General features: G+C 50.3%; 1 protein-coding gene and 1 pseudogene across 5 annotated transcripts in view; one reads left to right on the top strand and one right to left on the bottom strand.

Moving 5' to 3' along the window:
- Window positions 1–22,552, top strand: part of GALNT18 (polypeptide N-acetylgalactosaminyltransferase 18) — a 547,599-nt gene that overhangs the window by 255,063 nt on the left and 269,984 nt on the right. The gene's annotated exons all lie outside the window — the stretch shown is intronic.
- On the bottom strand, window positions 13,329–15,469 carry LOC307189817 (dihydrofolate reductase-like; annotated as a pseudogene). The gene is made up of 4 exons: window positions 15,284–15,469; window positions 14,925–15,003; window positions 14,572–14,686; window positions 13,329–13,972 (listed from the first exon to the last, which is right to left on the bottom strand). The product of its transcript is annotated as a dihydrofolate reductase-like (transcript).

Below are 22,552 nucleotides of genomic sequence, written 5' to 3' on the forward strand. Positions count from 1 at the left end.
CCAGAATTTGCATATCCAGCAGGTTCCCAGGTGATGTAGATGCTGATGGTCCTGAGTCAACACTTTGAGAACTGCTGGTCCAGACTAAACTAGAACTAGAAGAGCTGTGACTGGAGGTGGGGTCAACCCAGGTACCTAGAGCTGTCCAGGGCTTTGGGAGTGCTCGCGATGTCTGCCCGTTGCATGGGAAGCTATGGCTTCTGGAAAACTGCTGATCTCAGTCTGGAGTGGCTCAGGAACGGGGGTGAGGCGTCAGAGGCTGGGCGCGGGGGCAGAGGCCTGGAGATGAGGTGAGGCTGGTACTTGGTTATTTAATCAAGGAGGAGGCCCTTGTCTTCCCGGGGGAAAGCCAGCAGCATCGTGTGGAAGCTAGACTGACCAAAGGCAAGTTCTTCAAGTCAGGGCGAGGGGTCTCTGCAAATTACTCTGTGCTTAGCAGGGTCTCAACTCCCTACCGCTCTGTCCACAGTAAGCCCCTGCCTATTGAACCCTAACTGGGCTCCAGGGTCCAGGCTGGGCCTAAAATGCTTCTTCACATTTAATCCAGACTTCGAGGCTCTTTGAGGTTATGTAACTGGCCTCACAGACACTGGGAGGCTGGCTGGGATTTGAACACCACGCTGCCCATATGCTGTTTTTCTCGGTTCAGTAGTCATTTATGCACACCCACTCTCCACCAGGCCCGGAGCTGGGCACAAGGATGCTGGAATGGAATGCATTAGAGCCTGCCCTCTAGAAGCTTCTGGCCTCTCTGAAGTGATGGAAGCATGAACATACGTGAATACAGCATGACAACAGCTACTGTGAATGTCTGAACCAAGAGTTAGGGGGGGCCAATGGGAGGATGACTAACTTTCTCAGGGTCCTAGGCTCCTTGCCACAGTTTGGCCCTGGCAGGTGAGTGAGGCAAGTGCCTCAGAATGACACAGCTCACTTCCCAGAAGCCCCTGACCGGGCAGAAGCCTGACTTCCTGCCTCCTGGGAGAAGACAGGAGACTCCCAGTGCCCCTGGCTGCTTTCTCCTTTCCCTTCTCTTTGGTGAATGCATTTGTAACATGTCACTTCCCTTTATAAAGGTTCTTATTCCAGCCCAGGAAATGAGCAGTCACCTGGGCAGCTCTCCAGGCAACTATATCCACCAGCTTTTCCAAAGCTTCAACTGACTCTGTCCTCACCAGGGGGGATGAGCTGTAACGGCCTCCCAGGCAAGGCCGCTGCACCTTTATTCTAAGGAAGCTGAAGAGGTCAAAAGTGTTAGAAATTTCCGGGCATGAGGAATGTGTGTGCAGCAAGGCCTCACTGATGATCTCAGGCCCTGACGGCTCTGATGATGGAAGAGGAGGCGTACGGCTAAGGCAGTGGTCCCGAAGCCATCTTGTCCTCTTTTCCCCAGGATGGGCTAGGGAACACTTGGTTCTCTGACAGACTCTGTTGCATAAGGAAAAACAAAATCAAGTTTGGCCCACATATAAATAGACAGCAACTTTATTTAGTTTACTTTTCCTCAGAGACGAATGAATATATAGTGTTGAGCTGACCCACTTAAAAAAAAAGTTATTCTTCCTCATATAAAGAAAATGAATTTGTTATAAAGCATTTGAAAAATATTTTTGGTATGTTTCCTTTTGGGCTTTTTTTTCCTATATGGAGTTTTGTTTTTATGTCTACAGTTGGGCCACCCACTAAAATGTGACTGCTTCAGAGAAGTGTTCCCTTACCCCCCAGGAAAGGGTAAATTCCCCCATCATGCATTCTCACTACATGCTGTTCATTCCCTCCGTGGTGCTTATCGCAATTAATCACAATTATCTCCATGTTTGAACGACTATTTGCTTATTTGACTCCTCCAGATTGTCAGTGTTCAGGATAGCAGCCACTAGCCACATGTGGCTATTTAAATTTAAATTAAGTGAAATTAAGTAAAATTAAAAATTCAGCTTCTCAGTTGCACTAGCTGCATTTCAAGTGCTCAAAAGCCACACGTGGCTGGGGGCTGCTATCTTGCACGGTGTAGGAATAGAGCATTTCTGCCGCAGGAAGTTCTAGTGGACAGCATTGCTCTAGACCGTTGACTCCCAGGTAGTACACAGGACTCCCACGGTCCTTCTCTCTCGTGTCGTGAAGTATCCTGTGCACCTGGAATCTGAGGATCTAGTGAAACTTGTGAAACGCCTTATTTCTAAGTTATGGATGAATAGAGGAGTGCAGGCCAGGTGGTGGGGAGAGGAAAGCAAGGAGAGGAAAAGAGCAGAAGGGCTTTCAGAAGAGCCGTGTAGGGGTGAGACAGGGGAGGGGCTTGGGATTGCTCAGCTCTGGGCTGCACATGGCACGAGGGTTGGTCATGGTCCCCCAATGGCAGGGTGCCAAACATCAACATGTCCCATTGGAAAGCCCTGAGAAGGGCCTGCCTTGAGCTTCTCCTCTGAGAGGTCCCAAGCGTAAAGGCCCATCAACCTGCTCATCTAGGAGACTGGAGCCCAAGGAGATCTAGACACTCTACCCTGGGTCCCATCTGGGCTGGGATCCTCTGCGTTTACTCCCCTGAGGGGCTGCGAGCTAAGCACTCCCTGCTTCTGGGTCTTTCCTAGGGGACGCTTTGGTTTGCAACTCTGTAATGCTGGCTGACTCCTTGCCCTCTGGGGCTGCCACCAGAGTCCTGTCTTGGAGGCCAAGCCTGCCTTTTCCGTGGCCTCTGTCCCACCATTATGCGAGGCTTCCTCTCCCCCAGCTAACTCCTGTGTCCATGGGCTTTTTGAGAAGGTAAAGTCAGCCAGGACAGGCCCTTGACTCTACTTCCCCATCATGCTTCAGGGCAGACTGAAGGAGGTGAGTCCACAAGGATGTACTTGTGTGGGCTAGCCTCTCCTAGAGGGTGAGGGCAGGGGAGGGGCCATGCTTAGGGTCCCAGCCCAGCCACTAGCTTTGTACCCAGAACAGCCCCAAGAAGCTAGTCACTCGGAAACCACCGTGTGAAATAAACACTACCTATATGCAACATGGAGAAGAAACTGAGAATAACAGGGTAGAGGTTGGCCAGAAAAGCCGGCCAGTGGGTATCAAACTGGAAGCTCAGGGCAGGTAGGAGCGTGGAGAAGAAACCACAAGGACCAAGAGAGCCTTTGCCAGTGACAAGTTCAGGAAGGTCTGGGATCACATATTCCACTTAGATTGAAGCAGCCCCTTAGAGAAGCCCAAGCATGTGGGACAGAGTGGTCCCATCTGCCGTGTTTGGCACTGACGCAGAGAAAAACGCCTCGAAAAGTAAACCAAGCCTTTTTTAGGTCACCTGCCATATCAATTAGACTTAGGTTCAGCAATGAGTTGACAGAAATCTCAGTAAAACAGTGGATGAGGCAGGATAGAAGTGCGTTTCTCTCTTACGTTCAAAAAGCCTGGAGTTAAGCGGTCTGGGGCTGGTCTGGCTCTTCCAGTGTCAGGGGCCTGGGCTCTTTTTAGCTTGTTATCGTCTTCAATATGAGCCTTCCAACATATGGTCCAAAATGGCTGTTCCAGCTCCAGCAATTATATGTGCATTCCACCCAGAAGGAGAAGGAAGGAGGAGAAGTGCTCATCCTTTTCCTCTAAGGACAAATCCTGGAAGTTACACATACCACTTCCTCCTACATCCTATTGTCCAGAATATAGTTGCATGGCCGTGTGTTTGGATGTGTAGAGTCATTAGTGACGTAGGGGAGCGGTGATATCGAGCACATGGCCAGGAGGCCTTCAGGGGCCCTCCTCCTGAGCAATGGGGAGCTCCCTAGCCCAGGGGCCCCAGAAGGTCCAGATGTCAGAGGGAGCTGAGGCTACAGAGGTTCCTGTGAGCAGAATGGCAGGGACCAGAGGGTTAGCTGGGACATGAGTCTTTGTGTTGGATAGCGCTGGTTTTGTCTCAGCTCTCAGTGCCTTCCCAGATGGGTGTTGGAGAGGTGCTTCCTTGCTGCTTGGGATGCCAGGGTCTGCCTTCGCTCCCTGGCCTCTGGCCTCTGCAGTCCCATGAGGGTGTGCCACGCAGTGCACAGTGACAGAGGGTAAGAACAAGGTTAATTGGAAATGTCAGCTTGTGTTCCCTTTTGCAGCCGAGCCATTCAGACCCTTGGAGATGCAGGTTTCAGCCTGTGCTGACTTTATTTGGGTGACCATCGACGAGGTGCTCAGAGTCCCACAGTGATGTGTAATGAGGGCAAATTCAGAGAATTCGGGATGTAAGAAACGGGAAAGGTCTGTCCTGGCATCTCAGCAGCATGGGACTGGGCTGCTCTGGAATCCCCAAGCCCTTCCCACCCAAGGAGTGTGGCACTCAGAGACCGAAGAGAAGGCCCGGAGCCCTGGCTCCGTCACCTCCTTGCCGAGCAGCTCTGGGGTGTTTCAGGCAGAGAGAAGAGCACATGCAGATGCCTGTAAGCGTATCCCAGCATGTGGGGCAGGGTGAGACGCTGGGAGGGCTGTGAAGGGCCTTGAACGCCATGCCAAGGAATTTGGACTTTCTCTGGAAGACAACAGGGAGCCGCCTTTGAATGGATTGTAGGCTGGTGAGGGTGGAATCTATGTGTGTACTGCTCACCCTGGGTGCTGCGTGGAAGACGGGCTAATGGGGAGTATATGGATGCAGGGAGACCTGTGAGGAGCCTAAGAATCATGGTAGCAGGGGCTAAAGGACCAGCTTGGACATGCAGGCCTTTGTGTTACATGGAGAAGCTCTGTCTTAACTTCCCCTGCCTTTCCACATGGGTACTGGAGAGGAGCTTCCCTATAGCCTGGGATGTCAGAGGCTGCCTTCCTTTTTTTTTCTTTTGTTTTTCTTTTTGTGGAACAGGAGGCATGCCTGGCAGCTTTGCAGAAGCCTGAGCCATGGGCACCGCCGGAGGCTGGGTAAGAGCCCTGCGCGTTCAGGTGGAGCAGCCTCTATTGGACAGAGCCACCCCAAGCGGCCTGTCCCCCGGGCCTCATTATCTGCAGCTGGCTCTTTGCATCGCTTACTGTCTGGAGCCTTGCCTGAGCCTAAAATTACACAAAGTAGGCCAGGAGCTCCTCTGTGGCTGCCCTCCACCTTCACTCCAGCCTGCGGGAAAGATCTGCCTCAACCAGAATTAGGAGAGGCTGGAGCACCTGTGTCCGCCCGTTGGAAGGCAAAGGGACTCACACACGGGCTGGTGCCAGCGCTGGCTGCTGTAGGTTGTGCACCTACTGTGTGTCGGGCACAGGGCTAAATACTTCCTGTATGTTTTCTCATTTAATCCTCACGACAGCTCTACAGTGTGGATGTTATTATTCTCATCTTTCATATCCATTAGTTTAAAAGTAGAGGCCAAGCAACCTTTCTGTTTGAAAATGTCTGATCAGGCTGCTCCCTTCCCAGGGAGGCATCAGATGAAAATGACAAAAGCCAATACAAGACTCCTCACCCATCCACCTGTCTGTCCATCCACCATCTACTCACCCACCTGTCTGATCTAAAATTCACTCTGTGCCTGCTCTGTGCCAAGCACTCGAGGAGGTTATAAGGCAGAGGGATGAAGACCTGAGAAGAAATCAGTAACATTTAGGATACTTACTGCGGTAGATACCATGGGCTCTTTGGGGGAGCACGTGTGTTTACATGTCAAGAGGTCAGAGTATTTGGAAAGGTTGGGCGAGAGACACTGTCAGGCAGGTTGGCTGGTCCTAGGTTGTGAAGGACCTTGACGGCCGAGTCAATATTTACGGTTTATCCAGTGGGCAGTTGGAGTCATGCTATGTCTTAAAACATCACGGTGCCAGGATTTGAGTTGGGTTGGACAACTCTAGAGAAAGTACGTTCCGAGATGATGAGCGCTGGGAGATCCTCGTGCGCAGGACATGCAAGAGATGATGCTGCAGGGCCTGTGGCAGCAGGGGTGGGTGTGGTTGTGAAAAACGAAAAGCAGAGCCGGACAGTAGCTAAAGTGGAAAAAGCAGATTTTATACAGGACTGGTGCAGTAGGGGAAGAGACCTCTCTGTAGAACTGGGCTCAATTCCAAATACAACAGGACAAGTGGGAATTTATAGCCAAGGAGCAGGGTGGGGTCAGTAGATGGAAAATTACTGAGAGGAAGCATCAGGGTAAGAGGGGATTTTGGCTAAAGTGACCCGGATTCTTGCTGAAGGCAGGTGGAGGTGATCACCTGGGGGATGGTGGAGGATGAGGAAACCAATCAGATACTGAGCGTGATCAGATCCTGAGGGTTGGGGTTGGGGGGGTTCTGGCTAAACTGATTTAGCAGGATTCGTGCTAAAACTGGATGATTCAGAGCTGAACGCGGGAGCCCAGAAGTCCAGGTATAATTGGAAAGCGGATTCTGAGGAGCCTGACTGAAGTCTGGCCAAGGACTCTTTTCAGTTGGGACAGAGAGAAGAGGAAAGAATAAAAAGGCGGAAGCAGCAGGACCGGGTGCTTGAGGGTGTGGGAGAGGGGGAGTCTGAGTGGTCCTGGGGTCCTGGCTGGATTGACAGGGTCGTGTGGAACTGTTGTTCACCAAGTAGATGGGTGTGCGGGGCCTCCTCCCTGCGCACCCCCTCTTGCAAATACGCTGGGGTCCAGGGGTAGCTAGGCAGCAAGGTCTCTTTGGGCTTGTAAGCCTCCTCAGGAATGTCAGGGCTCAGTGTGAGTCAAAGAAGGAAGGGAATCCGCACTGGCAGTCTGGCCGAGAGGCTGGGGAGAGGGGCCCAGCAGTTGGTGCCTTCTGCAAGGTGCCCTAGCTCTTGGAGGAGCTAGCTCTGTGCTTTCCTGGGGTGCTGTGATGTGCATCCCCCCTTCCTTACAGGTTAGTTGATGCTTGCTTTGTGCAGAGGGGCTTGTCATGTAAATGTAAAAAGACCAAGTCCCCTGGGATCCAGGCCTTCCCTTGAGCGTGGCAGCTCTGCAGGCAGCTTAGGGAAATGCGTAATTCCAAATGTCATCCCCTAGGCAGTCCCTCCTCAACCTTCTGTCCTTTCCCCGGGCTTGGCTGTCCCCTGAGTGGGGAACTGACCTTTATACATGCACTCTAGCTGCTAAAACCTCTTTTGACTAGAAAACACTTTTCAGCAGAGGCTGTTTAATCCTGTGGTGATGGCCGTTTGGGCCAGTGGAGGGCCACCTGCCACAAGGTGACTTTCTCGTGGGGTGTTCCGGAGGGGCTGGGAATTCAAGGAGTGTGGCATGGATACAGCGTGTGCACGTGAATATCCGAATGTGGCCGCACATGTCACACGTATGGTGGCAAGTGCATATCCTCATGGCTGTGCATGTGCATTCAGGTTGGGATTTCTCAGTCCATGGGTTGAACTCCACGGGGCACAGGTGATTCAGGGGTTCTGTGCCCGTGAACATCCCCAGAGACTGTGTGAGAAAGAGCTCCTCTCAAGTCTAACCTGCTAACAATATCTGCATTTTTGTCCTTCCCTTTTGTCCATGGCTGTTTTTCGTTGTTGCTTTTGCCATTTTTTTTTTTTTTTTTGATAAGACTATAATTCTTTGGGTAAGGTTTGGGAAGGCAGGGTAGGGTAGTAATTAAGAACATTGGCTCTGAAATCAGGTAGAGCAGTGTCCCTATTCAGGTCTGCCCCTTATGAGCTGTGTGATGTAGTGCAAGTTACTCAGCCTCTCTGAACCTCAGTTTCTTCATCTGTAACATGAGCATGGTAATAGATTTCTCCCATAGTACCAGACCAGTGTTTCACAAAGTGTGAATTAGAGATAAGGTGCTTGAGAAAAGTGAAGATTCCTGTTTGGGGGTGTGGCCCAGAGTTACACACCAGGTGATTCTCATTGGATGCACACATAAGTTTGAGAGCCATAACCCTAGACTGTTAGCTCCCCGAGTGAGGGAACCACGGCTTCACATTGTGCCCCAGTGCCTAGCACAGCTTCGGGCACACGCTGAGCGCTAAGTTTTTGGTTGAATAACCAAATGACTTTATGACTTGATGCAACCAAAGCACTCAGTGTAGTGCCTGACACAGAGCAAGACCTCTGTAGATATCCAAGTGTTTCATTATTAATAATAGGGAAGGTACGTCTCTGTAAATAAATCAGCAGGACCCAGCACTCCTGGCACACAGAACACAGTCACCCCCTCCCCACATGTACTGAAGGTTGGGTCCCCTCCATTTCCATTACAATGTGCCTGGTTTCTCTGAGGCTGGCAATTGAGAGCCAGAGGAGGCTGGGCCACCCACATCCACAGGGTCTTGGTGTCCTGGTTGGGCCCACTGGCCATCTGCTTCTTTTCTTTGGAGGGGATACTGAAGCCTGAGGACCTTCCGGGCTGATGAGGAAGACTCGTGTTCACCATTCCAGAGCCCAAGGCATCCATTTTTATTAGGTTTGCAGACAATCATGACAGAAGACTGGGCTGGCTTTTTATTGTTCCAGGTTTCTTGGCTTGGACCTAGAGAGAGGAAAAATTATTTAGAAAAGGCTTTTCCTGTCTGAAGAAGAATGGGTGTTTCCTGAAGCCACCAGAGCCCAAAGCACCAGCATGGGAGTTAGGGGGAAGGAAATGGGAAACAATGCTGCACCCTCTCCTGTCCCCCCGTCCCGCCCCCCCCCCCCCCCCCCCCCCCGCAACACATTTGAAGCCCAGGTCACGTCCCTGAGCCACAGGATGCAGGAGATGGTGATCTAAGCTAGGGCCCTTCACTTTACAGATGAACAAGCCTGGGACTTTGGGAACGATGGAATTTGTGCAGGTCAGTGGGTGGCTGGGGCGAAGCTGAGCCTCGGGGCTGGTGTGCTGAACGCTAAAGCCAGGCCCTTCCCCATGCCACTCTTCCCTGTCCCCTTCCCCACACCCCTGGCCTGCCTCACCCCATTCCCCCAGGGTGAGAAAGGCTCCAGCAACACTTGTGAGTGACCACCCTGTGCAGAGATGGTGCAGACGAAGGGGACAGGGTAGCTGCTATGGTCTGAATGTTTGAGTCCCCCCCCAGATTCATATGTTGAAATCCTAACCCCCCAGATGATGGTATTAGTAGCTGAGGCCTTTGGGAGGAGATTAGGTTATGGGGTGGAGCCCTCGGGAATGGGATTAGTGCCCTTATGAAAGAGGCTCCAGGGAGATCCCCAGCCCCTTCCATCTGTGTGGACGCAGAGAGAAGGTGCCGGCTATGAACCAGGAAGAGGGCCCTCACCAAAACACAGCCATGCTGGCCTCTTGATCTTGGAATTCCTGTCTCCATAACTGTCGGAAATAGCTGTCTGTTGTTTCTAAGCCACGCAGGTATTTTGATCTAGCAGCTTGAACAGACTAAGACCGTAGCAGAGAAGGGACATCCCCACCCAGATATTGAAGGCATGACAATCTCCTGACTGCAGGGTTCCCAGAGTCCCCACTGAGCCCCCTTTACCCTGCACCAAGCCCCTGTCATTTCAGCCAGCCTGAACTGGGGCCTGGGACTGGGGCCTGAGGTGGCCCAATTAGGAGGTGGGGATGAAGCTCCGATGGTGGACACCTATGCCAGAGATGCCATTTTCCCTGAGACCCTTCCTTGGGTTCTGCCCCTGAGGACCCACACTTGTCACAGATCAGCAAGGCTGGAATTAACTCAACAACTTCCTGAAATGGAGGCTCTAGAAACATCTAAGACACGGCAGCCATTCGGGCAGAGCTCATTATTCACTAAATGGCAGAAATACCTGGGAAGCCGGTGCCTCCCTAATAATAGTAACTAACATTGATTGAGCACTTGCCTTGCACCAGACCCTTTCCACATACTTTATGTAACATTTAATGCTTACAACAACCTATGAGGAAGGTCAGATTATTTACTCTTCCTCCGGATGCTCAGAGAAGTGAAGAAAGTTGACTGAAGTCACACAGCTAGAAAATGGTAGAGGTAGGATTTGAACCCAAGCAGCTTAACTCTTCGCCTCTTCACTGCACATTCTCTTCTCGATAGCCAGGTTCTTCCTCTTTGAGCTTGGCTTGTTTGCTTTCTGTAACTTGGGTGTGGAAAGAGTTATTCTACATGTGAAAAGTTATACTTGCATGTGAAAAGCAAGTAGCCTGTGGCAGGTTCTTCATTCATGTATTTTTTATTCATTCATTCATTGAAAAATGGTTAAGTGTGTGCCAGCACTGTGCTCTTTGCAAGAATGACTAAGTTGGGGTCCCTGCCCACAAAGAGCTCATGGTCTGGAGGTGAGACAGATATCTAAAGAAACATGCAGATGTCGTGGAACTAGGAGCGCTAAGGGAGGAAGCCCAGGTTGCTATGGTAGCACAGAGGTGGCTATGACTTGCTCTATCCGGTAGGGTAGAGAGGGTGAAGGAAGGTTTTAAGAGGAGGGGGGTTGGGCTAGATGAAGAACTGTTGCCACAGTGGTGGCCTGGGGGTGGGGCCAGTGCAGGAAGGGCCTTATATGTTGGGCTAATGGATTACGACTTGATGGTGCAAGCCTTGGAGAGCCACGGAAGAACAGTAAGTAGCGTGGCATGATGAGATCCGCGGTTTAGAAAGACCACAGTGGTGGAGGATGGCTTGGAGAGGGTAAGGCTGAAGGCAAGGAGTCCAACTGGGAGATGACTGGATGAGTGCAGGTGAGAAAGGCCGTGGGTGGGAACTAGCACAGTAGTGGAGGAAATAGAGGTGGAGTTTGAGGAAGACTTGGTGACCAACCAGGTATGGGAAGGTGAGAGAGAGGAGTTGGGGTTGATTCTGCGTGTGAAGCATGCGTGGAAATGCAGGCAATTGTTCAGGCGGTGGCAGGTTGCCCTGTTTGGGGAGGGAGGGTGAAAGAGCTTATAGGTGCAGAGTGTGACAGTGAGAAATGTTGGCAGCCACAGTGTCACCCCATTAATCTCAGCCAGTGCAGAACGCTGTGGTCTCAGGACTGGATGTGGGCAAGCCAGGAAGCCTGTTGCTCGCTCTGTTTCATCAGGAGCCAGGCGGCATGCCTCAATGATCACATTTCTGGTTTCCAAATTCACTACCACTATTGAAAAGAGAGTTGTAACATTGCACAAAACTTGGAGCAAATCTGATGCATTTTATAGGGTTACTATAGACGGGGAGGATTTTCTAACCCGTTTTCCCTCTCTGACAAAACAGAATTTGAGTATACAGCACCGCCATCAGCAGCCTTTCTGCCGGTTACACTTTCCTGTTTGGGCACTAGAAGACCTGCTTTCTGACACACGTGTCTGCTGTGTTGATGTGTTTTCATGGTCAGAGGGAGTCACACAGAGGTGCTGCTGTATCTTTCAGTGCTTGTTGAGGGCAACTTTTTGAAGCGTATGTCTCATTATAGGTGGCAGGAAAGTAATAAAGGGTCACCCCAAAGTCTCAGAGCAAGCCCAGGGGAACCTGCAGAAGGCAGATCAGGAATCAGTCTCCAGGGCCTAGGGGTGCGCTAATTGTGGGAGCCCCTCGGTGCAGCATCAGCGCTGCTAACGCGATTGTCACGATCCCAAGCTTTCTAGTGAAACTTGGTAATTGAAGGGAGAACGTCAGTGGCTCATATCAGCAAGCCACCACCTTCAGCTCTGGGAAAACTTCAGTGCGCCTACAACGCATGTGGACAAAACAAACCTAAACCACCCAGGAGTTCCAGGCAGGCTGTGTCCTAGCACCAGGGATGCAAGAGTTGCAAGTTTCCATAGCAACAAGGCAGAGAAACAATTACCACGCACCTTCCAGGGCCCTTTGCCAAGGTTACAAGGACACCGTCTCAGCGCTGGAGAAGATGACAGAACTGACTATCTCTGTCTAAACTGTTGACATGGAAGGTGAAAAAGAGTTTATGGTACCACAGAATGTGTTTAGGATAATCTAGTCCGACTCCTTCAGTTTTCAGAGAAGGAAGCAGAGACCCGGAGAGGTTAAGCCCCTCATCCTAGGTTGCCCAGCTTGGGAAGGGCTGGGCTGCAGTGCCACCATGGCTTTCTGGTCCCTGGCCCAGTGCCCTCTTCTACCCTCCCTGGGGTTGGTACTGGGAATAGAGGTGCCCCTCATCTCTGCCAGGTGCTGTGTCCCAAAGCCATACATCACGTTTGTGTAAAGAAAATTCCGGTCCACCATCGACTTCCTTGGTAGCCTGAGACGCTGTCTTCTTTATTTCCAACCCCTCTTTTGGTAGCACCTGCTAACACTTTGGTGCTCTGGTTCTGTTCTGTTCTGTTTTGCTCCCTGAGATCCAGACATAGCTTTTCTTCGGGCTTTTCTTTTCTTTTCTTTTCTTTTTTAACAGTTTGCCGCATGCTTTTCCCCACACATGAACATTTATTAAACATTTTAAGTATTATACACAATTTGCTTCTTTTACTTAGCAGTTTGGGGCGTTTTTCTGTCAGTACTTCATTCTTTTTGGCTGCTGCAGATGTTACATTTTATAGACATATTGGTTGGTATTTCTTATTAATCAACATTTGGGCTGTTCCCAAGTTTGAAAAAAAAAGTTACAACAAGTACTCTTGGGTCCATTTCTTTGTTCAGGATTAATTTGCAGAAGTGGAAGTTCTGGGTCCAAACCCAGAATATTTTGAATTTCAATTGATATTGCTAACTTACACTCTAAAAATTGTACCAATTTATAAGGCAGAAAATGCTATTTTTCTTTTTTTTGGGTACTTAATCTAAATCTTCACTAACGTGATGGGTAAAACATATTTTAATTTTCATTTTTTAATTCTGTGAAGTTTAGTTTCTAACTTACTAATGTTGGTTTCTAGCAGTATTCATTCTCAATTTATTACCTCTTTGAAGTTTTAATTTTAGCCATTATGCTTGATATTAGGTTATTCTTTTTTGTAACGAGCAGCCAGTTCTTGTTCTATCATTGTGACGTTCCATGCAATCTCATTGAAGATCAGAAACAGAGTTTTTTAAGGTCTTAGACCTTCTCCTTTAACAGCGGAAAAGGTAGTCTCGTACCTGTCTCTTTACTATCCCTGTGGAATATCCTGGAGTTTTCAACTTATTGACTCCTGGTCTGAGTGAACAGAATTTTTTTTAAGAAGTGTGATATAAGTAATTCACAGTCCCTGTGTTGATCTAATTTTAATAACTGAATGCTAGCTCTTCTGTTTGTAATCCATTTCTGACCTTTGGACCCATCTGCCTAGCTCCTAGCTCTATAGGCTCTGGTTTCAGCTCGTGCTACCGGGGGACTCTCCCACTTCGGGCTGTCTTGGTAGATGTTCTACCCTAGGCAGGTGCTGGTCACCTATTCTTGACTCCTGATGGGCATTCAGGCAGTTACAGCAAAGAAATGTTTCACAAATGGTATCTGATACAGTCTAGTTAAGATTAATGGGGAATAAAAGTACTTTGCTTAGAAATAATTATCCATAGATCTAAAGTCAACAAATGTCTCTACAACAAAAAATACATAATTTGGGGGGGGCAGGAGGAGGCTTGAAATAGATCAGAAAACACTTTCACATTAATTGTTCTTTTCATATACTTCAAATCGGTACTTAATGCCTTTCTCCTCCTGGACATCAGAAGGAACACCTGGATATCTGGGAGAAGTTTGTATTTTTCCAAATCAATTTCTGGAAAAAGTGTGTCCCTTTCAAATTCCTGCATGGTCCTTGTCACAAATCGTCTAAGATGGCCTGGCCTGCTCATGGCTTCCTTATGAACAGAACTGCGTTCCACTATCCAGACCATGTCCACTTGATTTGTTAATTCTGGTTGCTCAATAAGTTTTAAGGCATCATCCAGACTTTTGGCAAGAAAATGAGCTCCCTGTGGAGGTTCCTTGAGTTCTCTACTGAGAACTATATTCATTGTGTCCTTTAAAGGTCCATTCTTCTCTGGAATGGAGAACAGGTTTTCCTGCCCGTCATCACCAAATTCTGTTTACCTTCTACTGAAGAGGTTGTGGTCATTCTTTGGAAATACCTGTAATCTTTCCTGAGCCGGGGCCAGGGCAGGTCCCCGTTCTTGCCTATGCCCGTGTTCTGGGACCCAGCAACAATGCAGTTTAGCGGACGAACCACGACAGCAGCAGAAAATACTTCCGAGCTAGCACGTCACACCAACATGGGGATTACCCACCAGCTTGGCGTGAAATTTTTCTTCTTCCAGCTTTTTTTTTATTTAACATCTTTATTGGGGTATAATTGCTTTACAATGGTGTGTTAGTTTCTGCTGTATAACAAAGTGAATCAGTTATACATATACATATGTTCCCATATCTCTTCCCTCTTGCATCTCCCTCCCTCCCACCCTCCCTATCCCACCCCTCTAGGTGGTCACAAAGCACCGAGCTGATCTCCCTGTGCTATGCAGCTGCTTCCCACTAGCTATCTACCTTACATTTGGTAGTGTATATATGTCCATGCCTCTCTCTCGCTTTGTCACAGTTCACCCTTCCCCCTCCCCATATCCTCAAGTCCGTTCTCTAGTAGGTCTGTGTCTTTATTCCTGTTTTACCCCTAGGTTCTTCATGACATTTTTTTTTTTCTTCCAACTTTTGAGGAGAGTCTTTGATGATCAGTAAATAAACTGAAGTAGTTGAGATGGCTCCATTAGTTCATTGGTGGGGAGCCAGGGGCCCTGGAACCCTTCTCAGGCTTCCCTGTGGACAGCTTCCCTCTGTGCTCCTAGCAATCCAACCTCACGACTGCTTGGTGTTGCCACTGTTGGAGCTGGGTCCTCCTGGGGCCTTCTGAGAGGTGAGCGTGAGGCTTCTCTGGCTCAGGCCTGTGTCTCTTCCTGTCTTGAAAGTGGATTTTCCTGCAGGAGGATGTGAGCAGTGAGAATGTGTCAGGACAGCTCTCTGGAGGGGTGGCCAGACCAAGAGACGGCTACCTGCTTCCTCGTCAGGAGAGGCCTCTGGGTTTAGCTCCAACTCTGGGCCTACATGGCAAGTTCCAGGAGGCCATGGTCTGAGCATCTCTCTCAGGGAGGTTTGTCCCCAGGACAAAAGTGAAGGGAGAAGAAGAGTGAGGCTCCACTGCTGACTTAGCCGCACTTCGAGGCAAGAGGAGCATGGTGGGTAGGAAGGCGCCTTCCATCAGTCTGGAGCCCTTGAGAGGGAGCCTGGGTGTCAGCTGTGAGGGCAGAAGCGCGAGCTCCAGAGGGGTTTGTTATCAGCACTGGGCCCTGCGCAGAGCCGATGCACAGTTCCCTTCTGTCAGATGATTGAATTCATTCATTCAGCATGAACTGAGCACCTACTCCCTGCCGGGCACTCTCCTAGCCCAGGGAAAGAGCAGAGAGCAAGACAGTTATGGCCCTGCCGCTGGGAAGCCTACATCCTGGGCTGAGTAAACAGGAAGGCTGAGGGCCTCCAGAGCTCTGAGGGCGGGAGGGTGGGCGGATGTGGGGTACCCCTGCCAGCAAAGGAGCCCCCAGGTTCTTGGACTTTCTGTCCTGAGGGCTGGGGTAGGAGATCTGGCAGCACTGTCCAGATGGGGATGATACCAAGAAATTAAAGAAGGCAACAGGAGGAGAAAGCGGGGGAGGTCTGAGCACCTCCAGTGTGTAGTCCGGGGGCCGGGAAAGCACCTTTTCCATGTGGTCAACTGTAATCCTCCCAGACGCCCAGTGAGGCCGTGGTCATTGTCACCATTTATAGATTTGCGGAAAGGGTGAGCAGCCTTCCTGAGGCACACATCTCGGAAGTGAGGATTCCCCCTCAGGTCAGCGGACGCCATTCCATCAGCAGAAGGCCAGCTGTGTGAGGTCCCCAGAGGAGCCCCTCAGGCTCTGAGGCCTCAGGCTTGTTTCTTCCAGCATCAAAGTGTTTGCCTCAGGTGATGACACCCTGGCCTCTCCCATCCTGCAGACTCAGGCCTAATGGAGCTGGTATTGGTCCAGCACGTTGGCTGGTGTCAGAATAGGAGGACAGACGCCCCTGGGGGATCGGCTGAAATGGGTGTGCATCTGGAAGACCAGCTTCCTCACCCGGTGGCCTTCCCAGCCCCAGTGTGGCGCTGGGGATGATGGCAGAGGGTGGCCTGCTTGCAGCACTGACCTTGTGCTCAGAGCCAGAACGGTCAAAGTGACAGAGCGGGTTTGAATTCCATCTCCGCTGCTTGCTTTTTGTGTAGCCCTGAGCTAGTCACCCAGACTCTCTAGGCCTTAATTTCATCAGCAGCAAATCAAGGTTGGCCACAACTGCAGCACAAGGCTGTGATGAGAATGAGCACAGATAAGATTGGGAAAGCACTAGCAGTGTCTGGCACGCAGTAAATGCTAATAATCAGTAGCGCTCATGATTGATGTTAATATATTATATCAGTATCAGATCATACTCCGCCGTGTATCTGGGGCTGGGCTGTAGGGCATGGTTTATTCTGGTGGCCGACTCGTATTTCCCAAGGATGCATGGGGCACAGACACTTATGGCAAATAGAGACGTCAGGTTTTGCAGCAGAGGATTCCAAACTTCCCTGTCATCAGAACCCCCGGGGGGTCTTGTTATAGATTCAGGGTTGGGGGGTTATAACCCGTCCCATTCCTTCCTCCCTCCCTCCCCAGAGATTCCCATTCATGGGTCTGGGGTGAGGTTTTGAATCTGTGTTTGTAACAAAATCCTCAGGTGACCCTGTTGCAGGAAGTCCAAGGACTAGATTTTGGGCAGCATTGCTTTAAAAGCTCTTTTTTCCAGCCCTGGCCAGCCTCGTGGCTGGCTCTCCTCCACGGCTGGGCTATTTCTGACTAATCAGTAGGAGCTGTCACCTCAAATCATGCTCCTCTTCCCTGGGCAGCCCTGGAGATGCACATGGACAAATCCTTTCTCCTCAGCTTTCTGTCTAGACACCATGCAGACCTACAAAATGTTTTCCCCTTAAAAACGTGATCACCTGTCTCTGGGTGACCACAATTTCTAAACTCTCTCCTAAGAAACATGGTTAGAGAAGGGATTTTTTTTTTCTGACTTGGCAATCCATTTTAAACGTGTTATAAATGTATAATGATATATCTGCCTGTGTTTGTATATGGAATGATCCCTAGCAAATGCAGACTGGGGTAGCACAGTGGTTAAACATACAGACTGTGGCCCTGGACTGTCTGGGTTTGAATCACAGCTCTGCCCCTTACTAGCTGTGTGACCTTGGGCAAGTTATACAACTTCTCTGTCCTCAGTTTCCTTATTTTTGGAATAGGACTAATAGTAGCACCTATCCCCCAGAGTCGTTAGAAGGATTGGCTGAGTTAATATTGATGAAGCACTTACAACAATGCCTGACCCATAGCGAGCCTTCACTGTAGAGAGTGAAATGTAACTGCATGAGACGACCTGGGAGATCCAGGGAGCTTGGGCATCGCATGCATTCCAGGAAAGTAAAGAAGTTTAGGTAATGATGCTGACTGGCTTTAGCCAAGCCCTGTTCTTTCCTGACACACAGTTCTGCCTTGAAGGAATTGGAACAAGCCACAGTGGTGGTGAAAGAAGCCCTGTGTGTGACCACCATGTATGAAGCAAAACATCGTTTTGCTCAACCCCATTAGCAAACTCTGTAAAGCCTTGTCTTCGGAGAATCTCTCTAGCTGTGATCTATCTAAGTGGCATGCAGACACCGGGGGACTTTTCCCTTTGTCTCAATCTTTCTTTCCAAGGTTTCGAGTTGCTGAAGGTCTGGTTTTCTCGACAGAAGAGCTATAGAGGAAGAACCTGGTGTAGGGGAGGCAGGAATTAGCGGAGACCAGAACAGCCGTGTCCAATCAGGTCTTGAGCGATGATGGAAGACAAAGGAAGGGAAGCTCTGTACCCCTTCCTCTTCTCCCCGCCCTGCCAGGTTAGCCTGCCTTGCCTCCCTTGGGAGGTGGGACAGCAACATGGCTTAGCACTGGGCCTTGGGGCAGACCCGGCTGGACAGCCTGGCCTGGTACCTAGTAGTGTTATGATCTTGGGAACTTTGCTAACCGGTCTGATTGTCTTTGGTAAAATAAAGGTGAGAGCAGTACCTGTGTCACTGAGTTGTTGGGTCAAGTTCAACAAGGTAATATATATAAAGTGCCTGGGACTCCATGAATGAAACCTTTTCTTATTCTTTTTGCTGGGTGGTCTTTTCCATGGGCCCAGTCTAGCCCAAGGTCTTGATAATTCAGGTCTTTCCCTGTACAGACTCCTTCAAAGAATAGTCCAGAATAGTTGGAGAGGGAATGGAGATTGAAAGACCAGCTTGCTTGGACCAACCCATGAGTTACTGTGTATGTGTTTGGACAGGATGTGGGTGAGGGGCTTGGAGCTCCTTGGGGCGGGACTACTCTCCACATGGTAAAGGGCCTCCTGGTGATTTCATGTGACTCTTGTGGGCACTCCAGAAGCAGTTGCAGGAAGTGTGGGAATGGGCAGAAACGCATGTTTCTGAGTGAGCAGGGAGCAGGGCAGAGCCCAGCATGGTACATGGTCCCCAGGGTAGAAACAGAGTGAAGTAGTGGGCCAGGCAGGAAATGCACTCACGGGTCAGGTTGGGTGGGCCTGGGTCACCGAGGTGGCAGAAGAGGTCTGGAACACATCTGCCAGTAGGCACTACCCACACTCCCAAGGAGGAAGTTATTGCATACCAGTTGGTCAGGTGGACCTAGCAGGAACTTCTGTGGGAGCTCAGAAGGTCCGGCCAATGGCAGCTGGGCCTAGCCATCCGGCCGGGGCAGAGCAGGGGCGTACTCCCTGAGGAGTGGCACCGGCTCAGGGCCCAGCCCTGGAAATTGGAGCCCAGGGGAACAAGGGGTCAGCCCTAGGACATCGGAACTTGGCCCCGTAGGACAACAGAGGCAACACAGAAAAAAATGACTCAGGAGACTGCACCCAGAGCTTCGCCATATGCCAACAATCACATTATTTCAAATGAATTTTCACATCAACCCAACGAAGAAAGTATTGTTGTCATCATGTTACCGATGAGTAAACTGAGGCTCCTTTAAGTTCACTGACTCGCCCAGTGTTCCAGAGCTGCTCTGTGGCAGAACCAGGAGTGCCCAGGTTTGCCCGCTCAGAATCTCATGCTTTTACCCAGGTACCAGAGTGCCCAAGTCTCCAGCTGGTGGGGCCAGGGTCTGCCTCACCAACAGAATTCTTCACACATTCTTTTGTGTGATATAGAAAGCACCGGGGCTGTGGGCTGAGAGCCACAGTGATGCTCCCTGGGACTTTGGAAGGGACCTGGTGGAGTGCCTCATCCAATCTCCTCTATTTAAAGATAAGGAAATGGAGGTTCAGAGAAGTTCACAGCCTTGCCTGGGGTCACTCAGAAGACAATGGCAAAGCCAGGACCCGAACCAGGCCTGCTGGCTCCCCACCCCGTGTTGTCTCCACTGCATTGAGCTGTTTTCCTCCCACACTGAAGAAGATTCGGGCAGACTCCTTCTGTGACCCTGCTGCATAAGGGGCATCAACAGAATCGAACGTTTAAAGGCCACCAGCATATCTCCCTGGACAGGTGGCCCTGCTGCATAAGGGGCATCAACAGAATCGAACGTTTAAAGGCCACCAGCATATCTCCCTGGACAGGTGGCAGGAGCAATTCGTCTGCAGTTGCATTTGTAAGCACAGCATGGAGAACTCATCAAGAAGCCGGCAAGGATTGCACAGGTCCTATTTGTCTACTAATTAAAACAAGGGAAATGCCAGGGGAAAAGAAGATGGATTGGGGAAAAGATGCAAGTTTTCAAGTCATGCGGAACGGCAGTAGGGTGGCAACCGCACGTCTTGGGCAGGGATAGTTCTGCCCCTCATTGGGCGTGTGGGTGCCTTTGACTCGTCCACTGCGTTCTCATCTGTCTTCCTGACTGGCTGAGCATCTTGAGGACAACACTGTGTCATCTTTACCTTTGCATGAGCAGCACCCAGCACCAGGTCTGGCATGGAGTAGATATTCCGCAAATGTTTGTTGAATGACTGACTGAATGATTGAAAACCATTACTAAGGGTAAGGGTGAGACCAAATGGCTGGTCAGAGCTCTCCTTTCATATTACACCTGCCATGGGCTCAGTGCGTCCAGATTTGGCTTGCAGAGGGCCCTGGGAGATCCCATGGTCATCCTCTGCCTCTTTGAATATTGGCCTCCCTTGGGAGCCATTACCTTGGTGTTAGGGATCACCACTGGAGTTTGTTAGGGCTGACTAGCTGTGGCCAGGGGCCTGAACCAATGGGCTATAGTCAAAGGCCTGGATGCCAGGGTCAGGTTGCCCCAGTTTGAGTCTTGGCTTCATCACCTTCCAGCTGTGTGACCTTGGGCAAGCTGCTTGACCTCTCTAAGCCTGTTTCCTTATCTGTAAAATAGGGGTCATAGCATGGGGAATGATGAGGATTGAATGAGACAACGTACAGTGCTGGCACCTAGTAAGGGCTCAATCCATGTTAGGTCTTTGTACTGTCATTTCCTGAGGGGCCTGGGAGCATGGCTGCTCCCTCTGCCAGGTCAGGGGTAAGCAAGCCCTGGCTGTGTGCCCATCTTGCCTTTGTTTAGGAGCACAAAGGAGAGCAGGAGATAATGAGGCAGAGAGGAGAGGAGTCTATTAGAAGTGGCAGCAGGAGAAGCTATCGGATATATAGACGTGCGCCCGGACAAACCTGGGCTTGGATAACATTTCCATTCTGTTTCCGTCATCCATAACTTGGTTATTTAAAGTGCAGGAAAAAAGCCAGAATACGCCGTCCTGTTTGTACAAATGAGGTTTATAAATAGCTGTTGTGGAGAGCCGGCATCGTGGAGAGATCAGGCTGCCCACAGTGAGCCCTGACTCAGTGCCGTGGGGGCCGGCTCTGCCGATCTGGAGATGTTTCGTGTCTGTCTCTGAGCCACTGTCACCTCGCTCCCGGTGGCTCCTTAGGGAGACCTACACGCTTCTACTTTGGGGATAAGAAGCACTGTGGCATTTGAATGGGATTGGAGGGCACTGGCGTCATTGGGTGTGGCAGAGATGGCAGGATTTGGAACAGGGCAGACCTGGGTTTGAATCCCATTCCATCACTTACCAGCTGTGTGACTGCTGGCAAATTGGCCTAGCCTCAGTTTTTCCTCTGTTCACTATATATCACACTTTAGGGTTGCTGTGAAGACGGAGCTTCTTCCTGCGGGCAGCTCAGCAGCAGCTCTTGCTAGTTTGGGCAAGATAGGCGGGTACCTCTGAGGCCAGACAACCGCAAGATTTTTAGGGGCCTAGAAATTAACTAATGGCTGGAGAGTAGCAGGGGTAGACAAGGGACCAGGATGACATCTGGTCACTATGATGGAGCAGGTGTGCCCAGGCCCCACTTTGGCCCCTGAACAGATCCCAAACTTTGAGCCATCTGACCTTCAGAGGATGTCTAGTTATCATTATTATTATAATTATTAAGCATCCTCATTGCTGTCTACTTAGTTACCTGGCATTTCAGTTTCTATCAGTGACGTAGACTGTCTGCAAATTATCTGCCGTTGAGTTCCCACCCCAGCCTTGCTCGGGGGTAGGCTGAGGGATGTGTTAGCAGCTCAATTCTCCTGATGCTCTGATTCTCAACCATGTACCTGACCATCAGAAAGCCCTTGTCTGGCAACTTACCAACACCCTGGCTTTGACTAAGGACCGGCCTCGAAGCAGCTCCGGGGAAGCCCTGGTGTCTTCTGTAGGACTGCAGCCATCGACACCATCTGTGTGTTGTTCAAGACGACCTGAGCTCAGGCCTTGAGCAGTTTGGCCCTCTCCAGGACTGTGAGCTTTCTCTTTGGACTTAAGCATGCCATTGGATTTCCTTCTCAGATTCAGTTCAGTTTTACAAGCATTGATTGAGCACCTCCTATTTGGCTGTAACTATGGTCCTGGTGGGGGGGGGGGGCAACAAAACAGCACGGTGGCCTGGGATGGGGCAGGGCCTGCACTCACCTACGGTTGCTCGTTAGCTGTGTGGTTTTTGAATTGTTCCCCTGACCTTTGCGCCTGGGCTTCCCACTTGTAAAATGAGACTGATTATCTACATGGTCTTTAGAATAGAGAAATGGCTCCACAGCTGGTATTCAACGAATGATAGTCAGCTTTTTCTTCTGCTCCGCTCTCCTTTTGTCTCCCTTCCTCCTTCCTGCTGTCTCCCACTCCCCCCTTCTTTCCTTGCGCTCAAGGAGTTTACCATCGAGTAGGGTCAGGCAGAGACCTAGACTAAACATTTCAAAACGGCATCAGGATGGGAGTAGGTACTGGGAATTCTTGGATACAGAGGTGGACGCCCACAGATGGTTTCCTTCTGTCAGCCTTGGAAGTTCAGGGAAAAGCTGAGTCACGGGCGTGTGTCGGGATGCACGCACAGGGCTGAACGTGTGTATAGCCTGCCTGTACCCACACTCACACACACACGTGCATCATGTAGACACGTACATTCATACCTATCAGAAGGGAACTGGCACAAATCAGGACTTACCCCATTGTTTCACATAGAGAGGCCATAACGAAGAGGTAAGGATGGAGTTGAAGGTCAAGAATGGTGCGGTGTCCAGAGACTCACAATGCGAGGAAGCTCTGCCGCACCTAGGGCTGGTGGAACAAGGGAAGAAATAGTGTTACCGAGGTAGGAGAGAGCCTGAGTCTTGGAAGTGATGCTGCCTGGCAGGAGCGATAGTCACAGAAGGACGTGGCATACTGCCAGAGATGTGTCCCCCCACCATTCCCCTCTT

Source organism: Stenella coeruleoalba, assembly GCF_951394435.1.
Source record: "Stenella coeruleoalba genome assembly, chromosome: 8".
In the NCBI taxonomy this organism is placed as follows: domain Eukaryota; kingdom Metazoa; phylum Chordata; class Mammalia; order Artiodactyla; family Delphinidae; genus Stenella; species Stenella coeruleoalba.